Source organism: Leptonychotes weddellii, chromosome 5, assembly GCF_054177405.1.
Source record: "Leptonychotes weddellii isolate Sample4059 chromosome 5, ASM5417740v2, whole genome shotgun sequence".
Classification (NCBI taxonomy): Eukaryota; Metazoa; Chordata; class Mammalia; order Carnivora; family Phocidae; genus Leptonychotes; species Leptonychotes weddellii.
Window position 1 is genome coordinate 101208705 of NC_138373.1, and position 8362 is coordinate 101217066.

Sequence of the window (8362 nt, forward strand, 5' to 3'; positions counted from 1 at the left end):
AATAAAAAACAAAACCATTTTTAAAAAATATTTGTTTAGGGCGCCTGGGTGGCTCAGACGGTTAAGCGTCTGCCTTCAGCTCAGGTCATGATCCCAGGGTCCTGGGATCGAGTCCCACATCAGGCTTCCTGCTCCTTGGGAGCCTGCTTCTCCCTCTGCCTCTTTCTCTCTCTCTGTCTCTCATGAATAAATAAATAAAATCTTTAAAAATATATATATATTTGTTTATTTGAGAGAGAGAGAGCGCGGGCACCTGGGCAGGCCAAATAGGGGGGTGCAGAGGGAGAGAGAACCCTCAAGCCAACTCCCCACTGAGTGGGGAGCCCATGCAGGGCTCTATCCCAAGACCCTGAGATCATGACCTGAGCTGAAATCAAGTCAGCAGCTCAACCACTGAACTACCTAGGTAGCACCCCTTTAAGATTTTATTTTTAAGGGGCGCCTGGGTGGCTCAGTTGTTAAGCGTCTGCCTTCAGCTCAGGTCATGGTCCCAGGGTCCCAGGGTCCTGGGATCGAGCCCCGCATCAGGCTTCCTGTTCAGTGGGAAGCCTGCTTCTCCCTCTCCCACTCCCCCTGCTTGTGTTCCCTCTCTTGCTGTCTCTCTCTCTGTCACATAAATAAATGAAAAAAAAAAAAAGATTTTATTTTTAAATAATCTCTGCACCCAGAGTGGGGCTTGAATCCACAACCCTGAGATCAAGAGTGGCACTCCCTACCCACTAAGCCAGCCAGGTGCCCCTAAAATGGGAATTTTAAAAGACTCTACTAAAACAAAATTAAAAGAAAATATAAAAAATAAAATAAAAAAGTAAGAAAATTATCTGCCTTGTCTTTCTTACAGGATTTTAAGGCTCAGAAAGAACAATGTTCAAAAATGGGAAATGAGAAAGGGACAGATTATTCTGCCATGTATGATTCTCGGTTATACCGGCCTGGCTTATTATTTGACCTCTGGGGCCTCTTCACCCGACTTCTCCCTTTAAGTAGCCAATGTTCTCACCACTATCAAAATTTCCTCTCCTGGGGCGCCTGGGTGGCTCAGTCGGTTAACTGGCTGCCTTCGGCTCTGGTCATGATCCCAGGACCCTGAGATCGAGCCGCGTGGGGCTCCCTGCTCTGTGGGGAGCCTGCTTCTCCTTCTCCCCCCACTCGTGCTCTCTAGCTCTCTCTCTGTCTCTCAAGTAAATAAAATCTTTTTTTTTTTAAGATTTTATTTATTTGCGAGAGAGAGACTGAGACAGAGAGCATGAGAGGGAGAAGGGTCAGAGGGAGAAGCAGACTCCCTGCTGAGCAGGGAGCCTGATGTGGGACTCAATCCCGGGACTCCGGGATCATGACCTGAGCCGAAGGCAGTCGCTTAACCAACTGAGCCACCCAGGTGCCCGTAAATAAAATCTTAAAAACAAAGATTTCCTCTCCAACCTGAAGCTAGTATCTGCAATTTACCTCTTAGAATAGTATGTTCATGGGTCATATAGTGAAAATACAAAAAATAATTGAGAAAAAGAAATTAAAGAAATTTTGAAATTTGTATTTAAAAAAGCGGGGTGGGGGGGGCACCTGAGTGGCTCAGTCGGTTAAGCATCTGCCTTCCACTCAGGTCATGATCCCAGGATCCTGGGATCCAGTCCTGCTCCGTGGGGAGTCTGCTTCTCCCTCTGCCCCTCCTCGCACTCGTTCTCTCAATCTCTCTCTCTCTCTCAAATAAATAAATAAAATCTTTTTTAAAACAGAAATTTTGAAATTTGTATGCATCTATGTGCATTATAAATTTTTATATTTTGGAATGGAAGGCTTTGTCCCTCGTTTTATTTTGGAATGAAAACAAACCTGGACACCAACCAAGTGAGCTGGAGAAATGTGCTAAGGGTCCATCTCCGGGTACATTCAGTCCCACAGGCCTCCTCCACCCTTGTGTTTGGCTGGTGCGTTACTCCAGCCTCCTGAATGCCACTGCCCATTGCTGGAGGGCAGGGCCACCATCAGCCGCCACCCCACCCCACCCGCCTTTTTTTTCCTGCTCCTCAGCATCAGCACCTTACACATAGGATCTCTTCTAGCTAGGTAGACTGTCTGGTCCTTAAAAATGATTCCAGGCTCTTATTCCATAGGTAGGAAACATGAGCTAGTGCTAGGCACATGGGAAATACTCAATTCTTGAATTTTTTTTTAAAGATTTTTTATTTATTTATTTGAGAGAGAGAATGAGATAGAGAGAGAGAGCATGAGAGGGGGGAGGGTCAGAGGGAGAAGCAGACTCCCCGCCGAGCAGGGAGCCCGACGCGGGACTCGATCCCGGGACTCCAGGATCATGACCTGAGCCGAAGGCAGTCGCCCAACCAACTGAGCCACCCAGGTGCCCCAATTCTTGAATTTTTAAACTTATAAGACATCAGAGCAGGAAGGGGTCATAAAGATGATCTAATTCAGCTACTATCCTTTTTGTAATTTTAACAGCAAACACTTATGCAGCCTTTACTATGTGCCAAGTTTTCTTCAAAGCCCTTACCGTAAAATAACTCATCAATCCTCATAAAACTTCTTGATGCTATTATTATCATGCTCACCTCAGACATGGGGAAAACCGAGGCACAGAGAGGTCCAATAATGGAGTCTCTAAGACAGTGGTTCTCAGACTTACTCTCAGCCCCTGGAAGAAATGATACCCTTAGCAGCACATGATAAAATAATAACATATTAAATAAGTACACAGCTTGTGCTCTGCCAGATCTGACAGAGTCTAGAATCACGGGCACCAAAGATTGAGGGGGGAAAAAATTGGAAAAACCTTAACAGTTAGAAAATGCTACCAATTTTTTTTTCTTCGAAATAGGACAAGATGGCTATTACTGAATTATCATGACAGAACACCCTGACCCAACTTGCAGAACACCAGCCCTGCTGAGCCTAGTTTGAGAACCGAGATAGAAGTAAAATATTCAGAAAGGACTTCCCTGGGATGAGAGGCAGGCAGCAGGCATGGACTGTGTCTATTTCTCCAAGTCTAGCTTGGTCTCAGTGACCTTGGTTTTTCTAATACAGACCACAGTCACCGTGATGTCGCTGCAACCTCTCATTTTCAGGAAGAAGAAATTCCTGCAATACAGAGTGTATTACATGTAAATGCAAGTTTCATATAGCCATAAGTGTATCTGGACAACACTCTATAAATACCCAGTGTTGAAAATACCCTATAACAAAACTAGTGGACAGGCTGGAGTCCCCTGAGCCTTCCCCTGGCTATTTGGGAAAGAGCTAAGTGAGCCTCTGCCTACTCCCTTTTACAAAGCATGGATTCCTTTTATAGTGCAAATAACCGTTCCCTGACTTCTCTGCTTAAAGATCAGATTTCTGCACATTGCATTTTCCAAAAGTAAGAAAGATGTGTAAAGAAAACCCACATTCATTCAAGTCAGCAAATAGACCCTGCCTGCTTCACCACCCCCTAGCCTGACCGCAACTACCACCAGCACCCCAAAGACTCTGGCTTCCTCTGGGTCTCAGGGTTGGAGGAGGCCTTGGCCACCACCAGCCCCACAGCCACAACCACCCACAGAAACGCAATGATTGCCTATAGACTCCAGAGGGATCCAGACTTCCCTTGCCCATTCCTTAGCTCCCCACCATTCATTCATTCAAATGTTCCTTGCACAAATATTTACTGAGCGCCTACTATGGCCAGGTCCCGTTCTATTAGTAGACGCTGGGGATACAGGAAGCAGACTGGCTCTCAATCCTCAGGGAGTTGCCTTCTAGTGGGAGAAGTCAAGAAACCAAGGGACAGATGAAAAGGTAGTTGATGGTGATCGGTGCCATGATGACAATTAAATGGGGATGGGTACAAAGTGACCGAAGGAGAAACCTAGGCTGGATCGTCCGTGGCCTCTCTGAGGAAGTGATGTTCACACAGAGACCGGAATGACAAGGAATCAGCCATGCAAAGAATCTGGGTGAAGAGCATTCCAGGCAGCAAAAGTCCTAAGGCAATAGCAAACTCTCTGTGTCCAAGAAGCAGAAAGTCAGTGAGGCTGAAGGCCAGTGTGTTGGAGGAAGAGAGTACAAGATGAGGTCAGAGAGGGAGGCATGCCCTAGCTAGTATAGAAGCTCATAGGCCGGGGTAAGGAGTTTGGATTTCATTCAAAGTGTAATGAGAAGCCTTTGGAAGATGTTAAGCTGAGAAACGGCATGATCTGATTTATGGTTTTAAAAGATCATTGGCTGGTGAGGGGCGCCTGGGTGGCTCAGTTGGTTAAGCGACTGCCGACTGCCTTCGGCTCAGGTCATGATCCTGGAGTCCTGGTATGGAGTCCCGCATCGGGCTCCCTGCTCAGCAGGGAGTCTGCTTCTCCCTCTGACTCTCCTCCCTCTCATGCTCTCTGTCTCTCATTCTCTCTCTCTCAAATAAATAAAATCTTTTTAAAAAATTAAAAAAATAAATAAATAAAAGATCATTGGCTGGTGGGTACAGAATAAATCAAGGGATCAAGAGATGCAAGGGAAACCACTTAAGAAGCAATCACAGTGGTACAGGGAGAAAGAGCAGTGGCTTGGACAAGGATGGCAACAGTGGGCTGTTGAGAAGTGAAAGGACTTGGGAAAACTTGTGGAGTTAAGAGTACCCTCAGAGCCTGCCTTGGTTCCCTCTGCACGTTTATTCATGCCAAATAATTATCAACAACCAACAAATATTTATTGAGCACCTACTCTATGCGAGGCACGGTGCTAGGAACTGGAAGTCACAGTCCAGAGGAGAAGACAAACTACCTCCTCCTGCCCTATTGCCATAGAAAGCTCTAGGCTGAGAAAGTTACTGCCCATCCCAACCCAGCCCCATTTTCAGGGCCAGAGGCACACCTCTCACCCCACCCCTGCACTCTCTTCCATTGTTGAGCTGGGGTTGATGGGTTGGGGGGAGTGTTTACGGTTGGAGAATTGATGCCATAAAAATGAGTCCAAAGTTCTCCCAAGATCTCAGAGCAAAGACCAGGGGAGCCCAAAGCCCCAACAGTAGGGAGAGGGTGCAGCCAGGGCCGCAAGGACAAGAGAAACCTGTTGGCACCCACACCACTGCTCCTTCTTCTCTGGGACCCCAGGGCCCAGCCTGCAGAGAGACCCAGTCAAGGCGGACTTGCTCAGCCTTCTCCACCATTCCATACAATTCTGGGGCCCCAATAACCTCAGGCTCCCTTAGTAGATTTCTGAGTCTCATGTGCCCTCTGGTGGTAGATTTCTGACACTGCAACCCATAGTTACTTTTCACTACTCCATCTACAGTCTTCTCTGGCTACCTGCTCCCTGGGAGGCAGTATGGGAAATTCAGAAATCCTGGGAAGGGCTGGGAATGTCATTGCATTAAAGCAAAGGGTCATAGCAGTTTCTGAGCCTTATAGGAGAAACCACTTAAGAAGAGGCATGGACCAGCCTTCCACCTAGGGCCAGATTTGTCTTTTGTTTATAAACTGAATGAAGTATTTTTGAGCACTGACTGTGAGCTGATCCCAAGTACCAACATGTACAAAGCTGACCCAAGATCAGGCACTCCCACTAAGGACTCTGAGTCTGGAGCTGGTGATGTGAAGAAGCTAGAGCAGCTTAGAATTTATTCTGCTCTCGGCAGCGGTGTATCCAGTGACAGTGGCAAGAGCCTCCAAAACCAGACCCTTCCATGGTTCCTGCTGCCTAATTTCCCTCTGTTCCTGCCTGTTTTTAAAGCCTGGCTAGGACTCTGGCCTTTCCATCAATTCTGTGAGCAAGTTATTCCCTACCCTTCTAATAAATGTCTTTTCTGCTCACATTACTTGGAGTCTGTTTCTGGTTTTGCAACCAAGGAAGATGACTGGTACATTGGACAATCCTCTCTGAGCCTTGGTTTCCTCCTCAGTAAAAAGGGATGATAACAATGACTTCCATATGCAGGGCTGTTTTATTAAATGTGTGTATTAGTTACATATTGCTACATAGCAAATTATCACACATCTGGCATCTTAAAACCACACACATTCATTATCTCATAGTTTCCATAGATCAGGAGTCAGGACATGTCTTAGCTGTATGCTCTAGACTTCAGGATCTCACAAAGATGCAAAGTGTCAGCCGGGGCCGCAGACTCATCTGAGGCTCGAATGAGAAAGAATCTAACTCCAGTTCAGGTGGTGGCCGATAGGACTCCGTTCCTTCAGGTTGTTGGATGGGCTGCATGGGCCACTCCGACGTGACAGCTTGCTTCATCAAAGCCAGCAAAGGAGAGAGTCTGCTAGCAAGATGGAAGTCATAATCTCTGATAGCCTAATCACAAAAGTGCCATCCCAACACTTTTGCTGTGTTCTACAAGCTAGGAGCAAATCACTAGGCCAGCCCATACACAAGAGGGGGGATTACCCAAGGGCATGAATACCAGAATATGGGGATCATTTGGGGGCCATCTTGGAGTTCTCCTGCCACAATGAGGTAGCTGTTAGTCATCATTCAGGGCCTTGTTCAAAATCCCACTTCCTTCTCAAGGGCTTTTCAAACCCATCAAAAATTAATTCCAATTCCCCTCTTACAAACAGAGAAACTTGAAGGTGTACCAGGTATTTGATGGGATTATCTTTAATTGTGTTAGGAGGGATAATGTTATTTGGTATTGCAAGAAAATGTTCTTTTTGAGAAAGACTACTGAAGTATTTGGAGATAGAATATCATAATGCCCACAGTTTTCCTTAAAAAATTTTAGAGTAGGGGGCGCCTGGGTGGCTCAGTTGGTTAAGCGACTGCCTTCGGCTCAGGTCATGATCCTGGAGTCCCGGGATCGAGTCCCGCATCGGGCTCCCTGCTCGGCTAGGAGCCTGCTTCTCCCTCTGACCCTCCCCCCTCTCATGTACTCTCTCTCATTCTCGCTCTCTCAAATAAATAAATAAAATTAAAAAAAAAAATTTTAGAGTAGGGGCGCCTGAGTGGCTCAGTCGTTAAGCGTCTGCCTTTGGCTCAGGTCATGATCCCAGGGTCCTGGGATCGAGCCCCGCATCGGGCTCCCTGCTCCGCAGGAAGCCTGCTTCTCCCTCTCCCATTCCCCCTGCTTGTGTTCCCCCTTTCACTTTGTCTCTCTGTGTCAAATAAATAAAAAATCTTTAAAAAAAAAAAAATTTTAGAGTAGTAAGGAGAGAGTCAGAAGGTCATTCTCCCTCTGTTTCCCAATCTCCCTGACTAAGCAGTTACCATGGAAAAAGTTGCTTTGGCTTGTGCCAGAAATGGTCCAGGAAGCCAGCTTTATATATGTGTGTAAGAGGTGAGAATATATTTAATAATACAGTCTTTTAAAGAAATGCTATTTAACAAGTATCACACTCCCTCATCTCACAAGCCCCAGAGGGCTCCCATGTTATGGCTGCGAATACACACTCACAGATATATACAAACTCACTAGAATTCTTCCTTTCAATCCTGAATAAAAGAACGTAGAGTGGAGATGGTTGTCATTGATATTGTTAATAGATACTGTCGTCAATAAAAAAGCGGTATTCAGCCTATGGAACGTCCGCTTCTGCATTGTGCCTAATCTCTCAGATCAGGAAGAGAAAGGATCCTGGAGAAAACCCAGGGTGGAGAACCAACGTGCGGAAATCAGTTATCACCCTGCTCTCATTGTCAGTGCCGTCACTGAAAGGCAGACCCTAGGGACAAGTATCCTCTTTTGATTTGGTTTTGACCCAGTGGATCTCAGCCCTTAGCTCAGGACGTGTCCTCAGGGGAAGAGAAGGGAGGGGAGGAGGATGCTCAGCATGGCTCGGGCTGGATCCATGGCTCACAACCTCTGCGGCAGGGGCAGGAAGAACCTAGTCACTTCATGCAGCCTCGGCCCTGGGAAAATTATGAACAACCGTGGGGTTTCCCTTTTAGGTCTCTTCTCTGGTCTCCTCCTCTTCCTCCTTTCAGTTCCCCTCATTTCTCTCCTCCTCTTTAAGGTGACATCTTCCCTGGTTAAGAAAAATGCCGCGAACATCACTTTAACCAAGTGATCAAATTTAACACCATCAAAATTGGGACAAACTGACATCGTATGCCCCCAGTGGGATGCACTGGGAAAGACACAATGTCACCTAATGTAGTAGTCTTACCAAAAATGTTTACACTGAATCTGACCACAAGGAAACAAATTGAGGTATATTTCTAAAACAGTTGGCCTGTTCTATTCAAAAATATCAGTATTATAGAAGAAAAAACCTAGCTGGGAAACTGTTAACAGTTTTAAGGAAACTAGAGAGACATAACTAACCTGGATCCCAGATTTTTTTTTTTTTAAGTCATCAGGACATTGTTGGAACAATTGCGAAAATTTGAAATGGACTATACGTTAGATAATATTGTAACAATGTTCAATTTC